Consider the following 15,090-nt stretch of genomic DNA (forward strand, 5'->3'; position numbering starts at 1 on the left):
AGAATGGATAAATAAATTGTGGTATATCCAAGCAAGTGAATACTACTCAATAATAAAAACTATGGAATTACTAGTACATGCAAATATATGAATGAAAAGTACAAACTAATAGATTGAAACTTTTCAAAATGAAAACTATCCATGCTTAGACGTTTATTCCAGAGAAATGAACTTATATTTATACAATAACCCTTACACAAATGTTCATAGAAACGTTATTTGTAATAGCTAAAAATTGGTAACAACCCAAAATTTCCTTCTATGGGCGAACGAAAAATCAAACCATAGCAAATCCATACATGAAATAATACTCAGCAGTATAAAGGAACAAATTATTGATGCACACAATGGCGTGGATGGACCTCAATAGAGTCATGTGAAGTGAAAACAATCCATCACAAAAGTTTTTTGTTGTTGTTATCTGCCACTGAGTGACTCTAACTCATGGTGACCTTATGTAAAACAAAACAAAATATTGCCTGGCCCTGTGCTATCCTCACAATCATTGGTATGTTTGAGTCCACTGCTGCAGCCACTGTGTCAGTCCATCTCATGGAGGACTTCCTCATTCTCATTGGCCCTCTTGTTCACCAAATATGATGTTCTTCTCCAGCAACTGGTCTTTCCTGATAACATGCCCCAAGCAAGAAAGTCGGACAATGTTTTGTTGGAAGCAGCAAAATATCTACCATGGAGGAATTTTTGTTTTATCAGGTGCCTTCAAGTTGTTTGCGACTCATAACGACCTACAGGACAGAGAAGAAATGCCCCATAGGTTGCCTAGGCTGTAATCTTAATGGATGCAGATCAGATGGCCAGGTCTTTTCTAGCCAGAATGACTTGTGGGTTTAAACAGTCAACCTTTCAGTTAGCAGTGAGTGTTTAAGCATTGCACCACCAGGGCTCCTTCCATTACAGAATAGACAAGTGAATATATATATATATATATATATATATATATATATATACCATTATATAGGACAAATAAGAAAAAAAAAGTCACATAGGGATACATTACAAATATTTACAATGACAAAATGCAGCAAAAAACTTATAACACAGTAAATATATATTCATAGTGAAACATTACACACAAAATATCACACTTTACAAGGATATTTTGACATGGTAGAGCATTATGTCAAGCACAGCAGAACATATCTTAAAGTGAGAAAGAGGTTTTGGAATGAGGATTGGACAGAATGAAAAAAATACAACATTGAAATATAATGTTGGAAAATAAAACAAAGAAGAAAAAAACCTAAACACACAGATTATGGTAATTGACTATGAAATGAGAAGCAAGGGTAACTTTTCTGTTCCTGAGGTCAAAACAAAAAAAACAAACAAAAACCCTGATAATTCCAATAACAGAAACAATAATAACAGCAAGCAAGGAAGTGATACCTCACATATGCACAATGCATTACTTTTATTCCATTAAGCCTTTTAAATAATGCAATAAGAAAGTGTTTAAGCACTACTTCATATTGTCATCCATTTGCGAAGACCACTGTAGAAATGGGGAATATTGATAGTTCCATCTTATAATATTTCAATTCAGATCCCTAGGTGGTAAAAATGGACAGTTAACAAAGGGTAACATGCAAGGATATATGAAATAGATAAATACAGAAGTATATACGTAGTATAGGGCAAAAAACTTGATTACTAGCAAATACAAATTGTACTGGACAATTAACAGACACCCCCCAGGTATTTTGTTAAGCTTTTGATTGCTTCAGAAACAACCAACAAATTGCTTGGTATCTCCTCAGGGAGAGTCTCCAAGGGTGAAAAAAAATCTTTAAATTGTTCTCACCATGCCAAGTTAAGAAGCACATGGGGGAGTCAAGACAGAGGTTTCATTACAGGTAAAAAGACTATTTCCAAATTTTACCAATATCCAGAATGTTTAAGTGACATTTGCAGGGTCTCACCTTTATTCAATGATAAAGTCATTGCAAAATATTAGCATTTCTGATTCATTTCTGTGTGCTTTCAACTTTTCAACAGTGCCTGAGACTACAATTGGTCTCACTTTTTTCTTAATATTATTTTTTTCAAATATTTTCACTTTGTTTCAGAGGCCAAATGCTCATAAGCATCTTTGAAACATTGTCATTATATGGCTAAATAATATTTTTACTTTATATAAATAATTATATGAATAAAAAAGCAAACAAGAAACCAAACCAGTTGACCTGGAGTCGATTCTGACTCATAGTCACCCCATGTGTGTCAGAGAACTGTGCTCCACAGAGTTTTCAATGGCTATGAACTTGCAGAAGTAGATCTTTCTTTCTTCCAAGGTGCATCTGAGTGGACTCAATTAGCCAAACTTTCAGTTAGTAGCTGAGCGCTTAGCCGTTTACACCTCCCAGGTGGCCTAATTATATGACTAATAATGCTCAATATGAAAGTAAAGGAAGCATATACAGTATTAAAAAATACTGTAACAGAATTATGAAGCTGCAGGTATTCAGTCTCTAGTGTTAAACTGTCCTTTCAAATTCTTAGTTATATAATGGCTCTATGCTCCTTTCATGTCCCTCTCAGTATAACTTAATATTTAATGCCTCTTTAAATAACTGTATAACAGTGCATTTTCACTAATCTCTTGATGATGAAATAAATAAATTTCCATCTTACACCTCATGTTGAGATGTAGAAAGCAATTTTTTGGAGTTTTAGGAAACTTTTAATACCAGTTTTATGATAATAGTATAATACCATATTCTTTAATTTCCAGTGGAATCTGGCAGTAAACAGATATAATTTTCTCCAAGAGTATAGCTTTATGAAGTAAGAATTAGATACTCGACAAAGATAGTAAACTACTAAATTTAATTTGGTGCTCTCCATAGAACTCCAGAGCTGTTGAGAGAAAGTCCCTTTATCTTCTCTGATCTAATAGAAGAATCATTATTTACCAGAGTAAGTACTTTTTTCTTCAGCTTTTCTTCATTGCAACTAAAAAAGATATATATGGCTTTTATTGTGTTCATTGGAGATAGCTGATTTCTTAATTGTGATATCTACTGATACCCAATTAGTTCTTTTTCCTAACATTTATTGTGCGTTATGTGAAAGCTTACATAGTAAATTAGTTCTCTAATCAATGATTCTTAGCAAAAATTGTTTCATGACCTTGGTTGCAGTCCCCACAATGTGTCAGCACTCTCCTCATTTCCTCTTTTCATTCCCCACTTCCATTAGTTCTGTTCCCCTGTCCCTCCTGTCTTCTCACCTTTGGTTTTGGGCAAGTGTTGCCCTTCTGGTCTCATATAGTGGATCGTTCTAAGAAGCACATTCTGCAGGGATGTTATTGTTTACTTTATAACCCCATCTATCATTTGACTGAATGGTGGCATCCAGGAGGGACTATAGTTTCATGTTATGAGATTATTTTATGGTAATAGTCTTGGAAGTCACTCCAGTCTCTCTCAGACCAGTAAATCTGGCCTTTTTTTTTTTTTTAATTTTGTTGTACAATTTTTACCCATTCTACCCAAGTCTTTCTACTGTGATCCTGATCAGAGTGGTCTGTAGTGGTAGCTAGGCACCATCTAGTTTTTCTGGTCTCAGGTTAGAAGAGGCTGTGGTTCACGTGGGCCATTAGTCCTTTGGACTAAATGCTTCCTCGAGCCTTTGGCTTTCTTTGTTCTCATTTGCTCCAGGAAGGAAGAGACCAACAGTTGCTTTTCTGACATAAGCAACAAGTGTGCATAAGCAGGAAGAAGGATATCAGAAGTCCACAACCTTATAAACAATGTTTTATATGAGATAGTGTATTTCCCCTGTAACGATTTTATAATTTCATATGATAATATTGATTTTTCTATTAGCTTGCTTATTCCTGACTCAGAAGCTGCTGGTGCTGCTGTTTTCATTGTAAGTAGTATCAATTCAAACCATTAACTCTTTTTCTTAAAACTATCATCCTCATCCTTCTCTGGTGTTTTTGTTTGTTACTTTAACCTGTAGTTTACTAGGGATATGTACATACATTTTAATTTTATTTATATTTATGTTTATATTCATTATATACTGTATAATAGTACAGAGAATTATCTGGGTCCTTAAGGTACAGAAGAAGTTAAGATAAAAATCCAAGAATCCATATCTAATCAGTTCATTTTGTCTCTATGCTCTTATGTAATATAGTGATTTCAAACTGTTTTTCCTTTAAATTAGAATCTCTTTACCCAAAAGGAATTTTTAAAATGAAATTTCATTATTTAAAAGCAATGACAGTGATCTCATATTTATCCAAATTTCCTCTCATTACCTTGGGAAATTCCATGAACAAATATATCTGATTTGCTGCAAAAAACTTAGTATATGTCAGTTATAATAAAATTGCCCCTAGAGGAGAACATGTTGTTCTTAGGTGCCCTCAGGTAGGTTCTGACTCATAGTGATCCTATGTACAACAGAATGAAACACTGCCTGATCCTGTGCCACCCTCATAATTGTTCTTAAGCGTGAGCCCATTGTTGCAGCCAGTATGACAATCCATCTTATTGAGGGCCTTCCTCTTTTTCGCTGACCCTCTACTTTACCAAGCATGATGTCCTTCTCCAGGGACTGATCCCTTCTGATATCAGTCCAAAGTATGTGAAACATAATCTCACCATCCTTGCTTCTAAGGAGCATTCTGGCTGTATTTCTTCCAACACAGATTTGTTCATCCTTTTGGCAGTTCATGGTATATTCAATATTCTTTGCCAACACTGTAAGTCAAAGATGCCAATTCTTTCTCGGTGTTCTTTATTCGTTGTCCAGCTTTCCCATGCATATGAGGCAATTGAAAACACCATGGCTTGGGTCAGGCACACCTTAGTCTTCAAGGTGATATCTTTGCAGTTTTTAACATTTTAAATAGGTCTTTTGCAGTAGATTCATCCAATGCAAAACATTGTTTGATTTCTTGACTACTGCTTCTTGGGTGTTGATTGTGGATCCAAGTAAAATGAAATCCATGATAATTTCAATCTTTTCTCCGTTTGTCATGATGTTGCTTATTGGTCCAGTTGTGAGAATTTTTGTTTTCTTTATGTTGAGGTGTAATCCATACTGAAGGCTGTGATCTTTGATTTTCATCAGTAAGTGCTTCAAGTCCTTTTCACTTTCAGCAAGCAAGGTTGTGTCATCCACATAGCACAGGTTGTTAATGAGTCTCCCTTGGATCCTGATGCCCTGTTCCTCATATAGTCCAGCTGCTCAGCATACAGATTGAATAAGTGTGGTGAGAGGATACAACCCTGACACTTACCTTTCCTGAGGGGAGGACATATTTTAAGTAAACTTATATTAAAGTAAACTTGTATTAAAAAGTTTTAAGTAAAGTGGAAGATATGTAATCCAAACGACTGGCAAACTGATGATCCAATTTTAATCATGGAGTCGAGGAAGAGTTAGAGAAAGGCTGGGGTCAGTTACACCAATAACACACTATTAAACCTACATGTCATCATAGCCCTCATATAGAAGTTACCTTACACAAGAAGAATTTACTTATACATATGTAAAGAAAATTCTTTTCAGGCAACTTACTGTCATCATTTTGAAAACAACAAAAACATGAAGTACTTGATATTTGACAGGTATTTCCCAATAAGATAAACACATTGAAACATATAATCCTCGTTTATTTGTCCAACAACCCTAAAAGGAAGTGGTCATTTTGAAGCTATGGATAAAGAGATTAAATATCTTATTCAATAACTCACAAGTGGAGATATATCAGAGACCGTCACTGCATGTGTCTATCACCTGGGATATTTTCCTGTATAAAGATGAATAATCTGCACCACAATCTATTAGCTTTTCCTTGTGTTCAATGCCTGTCAAGTGTGTTGTTTCAGTCTGTGCCACCTGTGACACAAGAGCTTTCACGGGACAATGTTTTGAACTAAGGCATATTAAATTTTTCCACACATGTTGGTCATTTGCACTTTAATATGTTTATAAACTAATTAACATGTGTATTACCATTTTGTAAATGTCATCATACAATTGTCATTATATAAAAGGCAAACAGAAAGTTTAGTAACCATCTATATACCTAATACTTAAAATTTTTAAATTTATTTTTAATGCATGTATGTAGATGTGTATGTCTATGTGTGTATATATATATATATTTATCTATTTGTATATCTAAATGTGGAGCCCTCGTGGCACAGTGGTTAAGAGCTATGGCTGCCAACCAAAAGGTCCGCAGTTCTAATCCACCAATCACTCCTTGGAAACCCTGTGGGGGCAGTTCTACTCTGTCCTGTAGGGTCGCTATGAGACGGAATCAAGTTGATGGCAACAGGTTTTTTTTATGTCTAAATGTTTATGTATAAGTATACATATAAGTATGTCTGTATATCTATCAGAGTTTTTCAACATTGGCCCTATTGACATTTGGTGCTGGAAATTTTGTTACTGTGGGGAATAGTCTTGTATATACTGGAATGTTTAGCAACATCCCAGGCCTCTATTAGATACCAGTAGTATCCTTCTCCTAGTTGTGACATCCAAAATTTCTCAGACATTAACAAATGTTCTTTGGGGAGCAAATTTTCCCCAACTGATAACCTGTTAGTTCTCTCTTTCTCTTCTTCGTTCCTCTCTCTCTATTCTCTTCTTCTATCTCTATCTCTATGTGTTGTTGTTAGGTGCCATCGAGTTAGCTGTGGGAGACGGGTTTACTTTCAACTACCTGTATTGGAAAGTTTGGATTTATTTTATTTATTTAGTATACTGGCTTTGTATACTAAAATTCTACCAAATGATACTATATAAAAACTATTGACATTGCTGAAATCTCTATCCAGAATAGGTTTCCTGATAGACCAATATGGACAAACACAATCTAACAGTGCTAAATGATTTTGTTCTGATTGTAATAACAGACCGTTCTGAGCTGCAGGCTCCGTTTTTTGGGCTGTTCCTCATCATCTACATGATCTCAGTGGTGGGCAACTTGGGCATGATCATCCCCACCAAAATAGACTCCAAACTACAAACACCCATGTACTTTTTTCTCAGATACCTGGATATCACTGATCTTGGTTATTCGACAGCCGTAGGACCCAAAATGTTGGTAAATTTTGTTGTGCATGAACACACAATTTCCTATTATTTTTGTGCTACACAGCTAGCTTTCTTTATTCTGTTCATAACTAGTGAACTATTTATTCTGTCAGCAATGTCCTATGACCACTATGTGGCCATCTGTAACCCTCTGCTCTACATAGTCATCATGTCACAGAGGGTTTGTCAGGTGCTGGTAGCAATCCCCTATCTCTGCAGCACATTTGTTTCTCTTCTCATTACCATAAAGATTTTTAATTTATCCTTCTGTGGCTACAATGTCATCAGGCATTTCTCCTGTGATACTCCCCCCTTGTTCTCTTTGCTCTGCTCAAACACATATGAAATCAAATTGATCCTTCTGGTCTTAGCAGTTTTCAATTTAATTTCATCCCTCCTAATAGTTCTTGTTTCTTACCTGCTCGTTCTTGTAGCCATTCTCAGGATGAACTCAGCTGAGGGCAGGCACAAGGCCTTCTCCACCTGTGGATCCCACCTGACGGTGGTGGTAGTGTTCTAATCTTTATGTACATTCAGCCCAAGTCCAGTCACTCCCTTGACACTGATAAAGAGGCTTCCATATTTTACACCATGGTTATCCGTATGTTGAATCCCTTGATTTATAGCTTGAGGAACAAAGATGTAAAATATGCCCTACTTAAAACATGGAAAAAAATAAGCAGTATCTTTTCAAAAGTTTGATGTACCATATGGTTCCTACAAATTACATCATAGACTTCAAACCTTGTCCGTGTGCCTCCAATGGGAATAGGAAGCACAAATATATTCAACATATATTTATAAATTGCCTTCTATGTGCCAGTCACTCTTCTAAGTGCTGTAAATGCATTAATGAACAGAAGAGTAAAAACTTTTGCTTTCCTTTAAGGGGACAGATGGATCACAAACATAATAATTAAGTAAGTTTTATAGTACAGAGGAATGTGTTGGGGCCCTGTGGCACAGTGGTTAAAGTACTTGGATGTTAACCAAAATGTCGGTGATTCAAAACCACCAGTCACTCCATGGGAGAAAGATGTGGCAGTTGGCTTCTATATTGATTTACAGCCTTGTAAACCATATGGGGCAGCGCTACTCTGTTCTGTAGGGTCACTATGAGTTGGGATTCACTTCATGGCAGTGGGTTTGGCTTTTTGCAGAATGTATTGGGAACCAGGAAATCAGGCAAGGAGAGTGGATATGCTGAGTGAGAGTGGGAAAAAGTACTCTGTACAAAAATGGAGTAACAATGACTCTGGTGTTTTTTTCAACTATTGGAATAAACTTTGCAGTGTCTGCTTGTGGTTTTGTGTTTGTGTGTGTGTTTGTGTAAGCCCTTGACTTCTGTTGTAGCTTTCACATTCTTCTGAGGGGTGTGTTAGATTAGGGCCAGGTTACAAGGAGTCTCAGTGTATGTGATAACTTTAAGTACTCAATTATCTGAATTTGCTCAAATTCCCCCATTCCAGACCTTGGAGCTCCACTCTTTACTCATTAATGCCTTTACTTTCACATGTAAGTCTGTTAACTCAACATACCTCACAATTTAGCAATCCACAGGTTCAGCTCTGCATCTGACTTTGTTTTAACCAACCCATTTTGCCTAGATCAGAATATACATCAATTAAGAAAAATATCTTGAAAGCCACCATAGAGTCTCCCAGGTTTGGAATTCTTTCTTCACAGGTTATTTTTATTTAATAATTATATATTTTTTTTGTTTCAAGGGTTGTTGTATTTTCTTATCTATATGAAAAACTTTTTTAAAATGTTTTTTAATTATTTTTGTTATTTCCTTCGGTAACAGGATACTTCATGATGAATTAAGTTTGCTGCCTTCTTTCACTGGTTTAATATTTCTAAACTTTGGTCAATATTTATTATGCACAACATTTTTATTGATTTTGTTCACCCTATTGTGAGAAGAAAAATCAGTTAATACTATAGTTTGCATCGTGCTGTATTTCCAATTCAAGTAAGTTCTGTTATGTGGCAAGGATGCAGTTATCTTGCCTTATTGACACAGTAGCTACATGTTACTCCTCAAATTTTTCCAAGTGTTTTTGTTTTTATCTTTTAAAATTTCTAGGATTTTATTGAAGCTACTAGAGTCTAAAATATTTTCTTGGTTCACAATCCTGAAATAAAATCAACTGTACAGCCAATAAAATTTGAATAAAAATAGTTAATTGGAATATGAGAAAAAGAAGCATGTTATATAGTCAGGTGAGCATAAGTATTTTTTAAAGGTTTGAAGTAGTTAGAAGGTTAAGATAGTCATGAGCACCACCAGGTAACAATATTTCCCACTTATTGAATGCTATATCATAGTCATTCTTCAGGTTTTAATTAATTTAATCATCCCAACAGCTCTGTGAGGTGGGTTCTACCAATATTTACCTTTTCAGAATAAAAGGTAGGTTCCGAGAGGGTAAATAAATTACCCAACTTCAACTTATGAAGGATAAACTAATTGTTCAAGTTCACAGAAGTTTTAAGCACTGGTATCAAGTTTCGAACACGGTCTAGCTCCAGTTTCCGTGCTCATAATAGCTACTCTAAATTATCTCTTAATGTCAGTTTTCTGCTTCAGTGATGTCACCCCTGAAATAACAGAGAATAAAACTTCAGTCTGGCAGGCATCAGATTAAAAGAAGAGAAATAGTAGTGGGATTTATAAAATAGTGACTACTTAGGACAATGTCTGGGAGAGAAAATAAATTCAGTAAAAACGATGAATTAATAAACTAACTCAGCAAGCTAATCAATTCATTTTGGATGCTTGACTTGCTCAAACCAACTGATGGAAAACCATCACAAAGTGGATGCAGAACATGGTTGGGACAGATTTATAATAAATGTGCAGTGAGGGATAACAGGAATTATCATTAAGTAGTAAGGACATGCTAAAAATAAATAAAGAAGTTTCCATTTTAACAAATGATTTCTGGATTTCTGCCTTGAGAAGTTCAGCCATCTTTTAAAAATAAAGATAGAAGTAGAATTTTAAAAAAAGAGAGAAAATTTCAAACACTATTGCTAATGATTTGTAGAAGTTGCCAGGGGCTTGTCAAGATCAATGTTACCTCCTTATAAAGGGAGGTCTGTGAAGAGATTTGTTCCCCATCTGCTTCTGCTTCCTGGACTTTGTTGCTGTGTGAGTTCATTTTTTTGGGATCTTAATTTAAGGACAAGAGATTGGCAAATAGATTGACTTTGAATTTGCTGAGCTACTGAACCAGTGACAGCCCATCAGGCCCCACTACTGGACTTTGTTTTTTTGTTTGTTTATATAGAAATTAAACTCTCTTCCTTGAGCTAATGTTTGAGTGATCCATTTATTTATTGAGTGTTTCATTGCATGCATGGGTAAAGCATTCCTAGATAATACAATGGGGAGAGGCAGAAGCACCACATTCCATTGCAAAATATGGGGACCATGGGATTCTATGCTGTGCCATTCATATAAACTAAGGTGTGAAAGAACCAGCTGAAAATATGCAATATATTTGGCATTGCACTGATTACAGTAAACATCAAGAGCTTCCCATCACAGAAAGTATATAGATCAAAAGGAGCAACATACCACTCAAGGATATTCATCAAACCAAAAAAAAATATATGTGTCTAATTCACCTACATGGTTTTTCACTGAAGGAGCCCCTAAAAATAAGAGAGACACAGAAAGAGAAAGAGAGAGAGAGAATGATAAGAAAATACTATCTAAGGAGCTTGAGTATACAAGTCAAATATTATTACTGTTAGAATAATAAATAAACTGTGATTCATTAAAACATTTAATGATCTCCAATAATCATAACGCTTGTGGTTGTTGTTAGGGGCTCTCCAGTCGGTTCTGAATCAGTGACCCCATGTACAACAAAAGGAAACACTGGCAGGCCCTGGGTCATCCTCACAGTCATTGCTATTTTTGAGCCCATTGTTTCAGCCACTGTGTCAGTTCATTTCATTGAGTGTCTTCCTCTTTTTCACAGAACTTGTCCTTTACCAGTCATGATGTCCTTCTCCAGGAACAGATCCCTCCCACCAAGTGTCAAAAAGGACCTGCATATAATTTCTAAATTAGAGAAAGTTACCAACAAGCAGTCCACAGAACCAAAATACAGACTTGAGTATATTCCATCTGAATTTGGATACTATCTCAAGAATAGATTTGACACATTGAGCACTAATGTTCGAAGACCAGATGAGCTCTGGGAAGACATCAAAGACATTATACATGAAGAAAACAAAAGGTCATTAAAAAAACAGGAAACAAAGAAAAGACCAAAATGAATGTGAAGAGAGACTCTGAAACTTGGTCTTGAACATAGTGAGAATGGAAGAAATGATGAAGTAAAAGAGCTTAACAGAAGATTTCAAATGGCAGCTCTAGAAAACAAAGTAAAACATTATAATTAAACATGAAAATACCTGGAGTTAGAAAACCAAAGGGAAGAACATTCTTGGCATTTCAAAAGCTGAAAGAACTGAAGAAAAATTTCAAACCTTGAGTTGTGAATTTGAAGGATTCTATGGGCAAAATATTGAATGATGCAGGAAGCATCAAAAAAAGATGGAAGGAATACACAAAGTCACTGCACCAAAAGGCATTTGTCAATGTTCCTCCATACCAGGGGGTGGCATATAATCAAGAACCAATGGTATTCAAGAAAGAAGTTCAAGCTGCACTGAAAGCACTAGCGAAAAACAAGGCTCCAGGAATTGAAGGAATACCAGTTGAGATGTTTCAACAAAAAAATGCAGTGCTAGAGGTGCTCACTCATCTATGCCAAGAAATTTGGAAGACAGCTACTTGGCCAACTGACTGGAAGACAACCATATTTGTGCCCATTCCCAAGAAAGGTGATCCAACCAAATGCAGAAATTATCGAACGATATTACTAATATCCCACGCAAGTAAAATTTTGCTGCAGATTGTTCAAAAGCATTTGAAGCAGTACATTGACAGGGAACTTCCGGAAATTCAAGCCAGAATCAAAAGAGGATGTGGACTGAAGGATATCATTAGTGATGTTATATGAATCTTGGCCAAAAGCAGAGAGTACCAGAAAGATATTTACCTGTGTTTTATTGTCTATCCAAAGGCATTCGACTGTGTGGATCATAACAAATAATGGATAATATTTCAAAGAATGGGAATTTCAGAACACTTGATTGTGCTCATGCAGAACCTGTACACAGAACAAGAAGAAGTCGTTCGAACAGAGCAAGGAGATATTGCATGTTTTAAAATCAAGAAAGCTGTGTTAGGGTTGCATCCTTTCACCATAATTATTCAATCTCTTTGCTGAATAAATAATTTGAGAAGCTGGATTATACGAAGAATAACATGGCATCAGGATGGGTGAAGACTCATTAACAACCTGCAATGTGCAGATGACACAACCTTGCTTGCTGAAAGTGAAGAGGACTTGAAACACTGATGAAGATCAAAGACTACAGCCTTCAGTATGGATTACCCCTCAACATAAAGAAAACAAAAATCCCCACAACTGGATCAATAAGCAACATCATGACAAATGGAGAAAAGACTGAAGTTGTCAAGGATTTCATTTTGCTTGAATACACAACCAATGCCCATGGAAGCAGTAGGCAAGAAGTCAAACGACACATTGCATTGGGCAAATCTGCTGCAAAAGACCTCTTTACAGAGTTCAAAAGCAAAGATGTCACTCTGAGGACTAAGTTGCTCCTGACCCAAGCCACGTTATCTATCACCTCATATACATGGGAAAGGTGGACAATGAATAAGGAAGGCCAATGAAGAATTGATGCTTTTGAACTATGGTGTTGGAGAAGAAGATTGAATACACCCTGCACTGCCAGAAAAATGAACAAGTCTGTCATGAAAGAAATATAGCCAGAATGCTCCTTGGAAGTGACAATGGGGAGACTTCATCTCGCATACTTTGGACATAACATCAGGAGGGACCAGTGCCTGGAGAAGGACATCATGCCTGGTAAAGTAGAAGGTCATGGAAAAAGAGGAAGATTCTCAACAAAATGCATTGACACAGTGGCTGGAACAACGGGCTCAAACATAGATTGTGAGGATGGTGCAGGACCGGGCAGTGTTTTGTCCTGCTGTACAGAAGGTCGCTGTGAGTGGGAATTGACTCTATAGCACCTATCAAGAACCACCTAGCAGAGGAGGCTGAGGAAATTGACAAATTGGTACTACGTATATTGATGGATTCCCAGGAGAAAGAGTAAACCAGTGGAGATCTGAGCAGAAATGCTATGAGGTAAGGAAGTCTCAGAAGTCAAGTTACAGGAGGAGTGATATTCTTATTTCCAGTATATTTGAATGGTCCATCCTAGAACTGAGAGGTGCATGCCCTTCACTATAACATGTAATTTTTCTCCCAGTTTCCACTGTGTCATAGACTAGGAGAAGTTCATCTTGTATTTATAGCCAGCCAGTCTTACCTATATACAATCCCAACTAAAAAATAGCAACTAACCTATATAGGCTCCTTGTTGAGAAGAATGAAAATATTTTGTATGATATTATATTACTTAAATCCCAGCAAAATGTACAATATATGAAATAACATCAAAGTATAAGATCAGATTATCTCCCTACATACGTATTAGCTTAAAATATTAGTTTATTACGTGGTGCAATAGAAATTAGTCAACCGTAAAGTAGACAAAATAAATATTCAACATTTATTCTCTCTTAGAAAATATTGGTGTTTTTGAAACTCACCTCTTCATGGAATTTTTCTTTGATCATCACAACCAAATGATTCTATGGAACTTATGAACTTACTGTAAAACAATTGATATAACAATAAAATATAAGAATTTTTTCAAGTCTTTATTTTTTACCAACTCATTAAATTTTCATAATTTTTCTAACCACAAAGACATTTAATAACTTACTCGAGTAAGCAAGGGTTCTACATCTTTTAAAGTGCTTTATACATGACTAAACCTCTTATTTCAGATTTAGAAAGTCAGACAAACAAATTGGATTTTTTTCTTGTTACTTTTATTTTTCAAAAACTTTCATTGAGATATAAATCATATACCCTATAATTCACTCACATAGAGTGTTGCAAACATCACTGCAATCAATTTTAGAACATTGTCATCACCCTAAAAAGAAATCTCGTGCCCATTACCAGTAACTCCACATTTCCCCTCAGCCCTCTCAGCCCAAGGCAACTGCAGACTTATTTTCTGCTCTATAGATTTGCCTATTGTGGACATTTCAAAAACATTGAAACTTAAAATATGTGGTCTTTGCTGTTTTTCTACTTACCATAAAAGTTTTCAAGTTTCAAGCACGTTGCAGTACAACGAATTATATTGACAAATATTACTTTGTATGGAAATATCAAATTTTATTTATCCATTCTTCAGTTGAAGGAAATTTGAGTTATTTCCACTTTTTGGCTATTATGAATAATATTGCTATGAATAGTTGTGTATAAGTTTTGTGTAGATGTATGTTTGAATTTCCCTTGGGTACATACTTACACCTGAATGTAAAGACAACTAAAATCCTCATGAATAGATAACAAACAACAGGATAATAAATGGAGAAAAAAAAAGTCAATGATTTCATTCTATTTAGATCAACAATCAATGCCCATGAGATCAGCAGTCATGAAATTAAATGATGCATTGTATTGCACAAATCCACTGAAAAAGATCTATTTAAATTTTTCTTTTCTTTTTCTTTTTTTTTTTTTATTGTACATCAGGTGAAGGCTTACAGAAAAAATAGTTTCTCATGAAACAGTAGTACACATGTTGTTTTATGTCATTGGTTAACAACCCCACAACATATCAACGCTCTAACTTCTCAACCTTTTTTTGATGAAAATACACATAGCCAAAGATACACCATTACAAAAATTTGTACCTGCACAGTTCAGTGACATTGACTACGCTCTTCCAATTGTGCTGTTATTCTCACTTAAGATGAAGGCTTACAGAACAAAATAGTTTCTCATTTAACAGTTA

The 15,090-nt window shown here is 35.6% G+C and overlaps 2 pseudogenes; both read left to right on the forward strand.

Annotated features, from left to right (window-relative positions):
• The first annotated feature begins 6,853 nt into the window (after positions 1 to 6,853).
• LOC101350426 (olfactory receptor 8K3-like) lies at positions 6,854 to 7,845 on the forward strand (annotated as a pseudogene).
• A 5,052-nt stretch (positions 7,846 to 12,897) lies between these two features.
• LOC101350681 (olfactory receptor 8K3-like) overlaps positions 12,898 to 15,090 on the forward strand; it is a 5,254-nt pseudogene continuing 3,061 nt past the window's right edge.

The sequence above is a fragment of the Trichechus manatus genome, unplaced genomic scaffold (genome assembly GCF_000243295.1).
Source record: "Trichechus manatus latirostris isolate Lorelei unplaced genomic scaffold, TriManLat1.0 scaffold00236, whole genome shotgun sequence".
NCBI classification, from domain to species: Eukaryota; Metazoa; Chordata; class Mammalia; order Sirenia; family Trichechidae; genus Trichechus; species Trichechus manatus.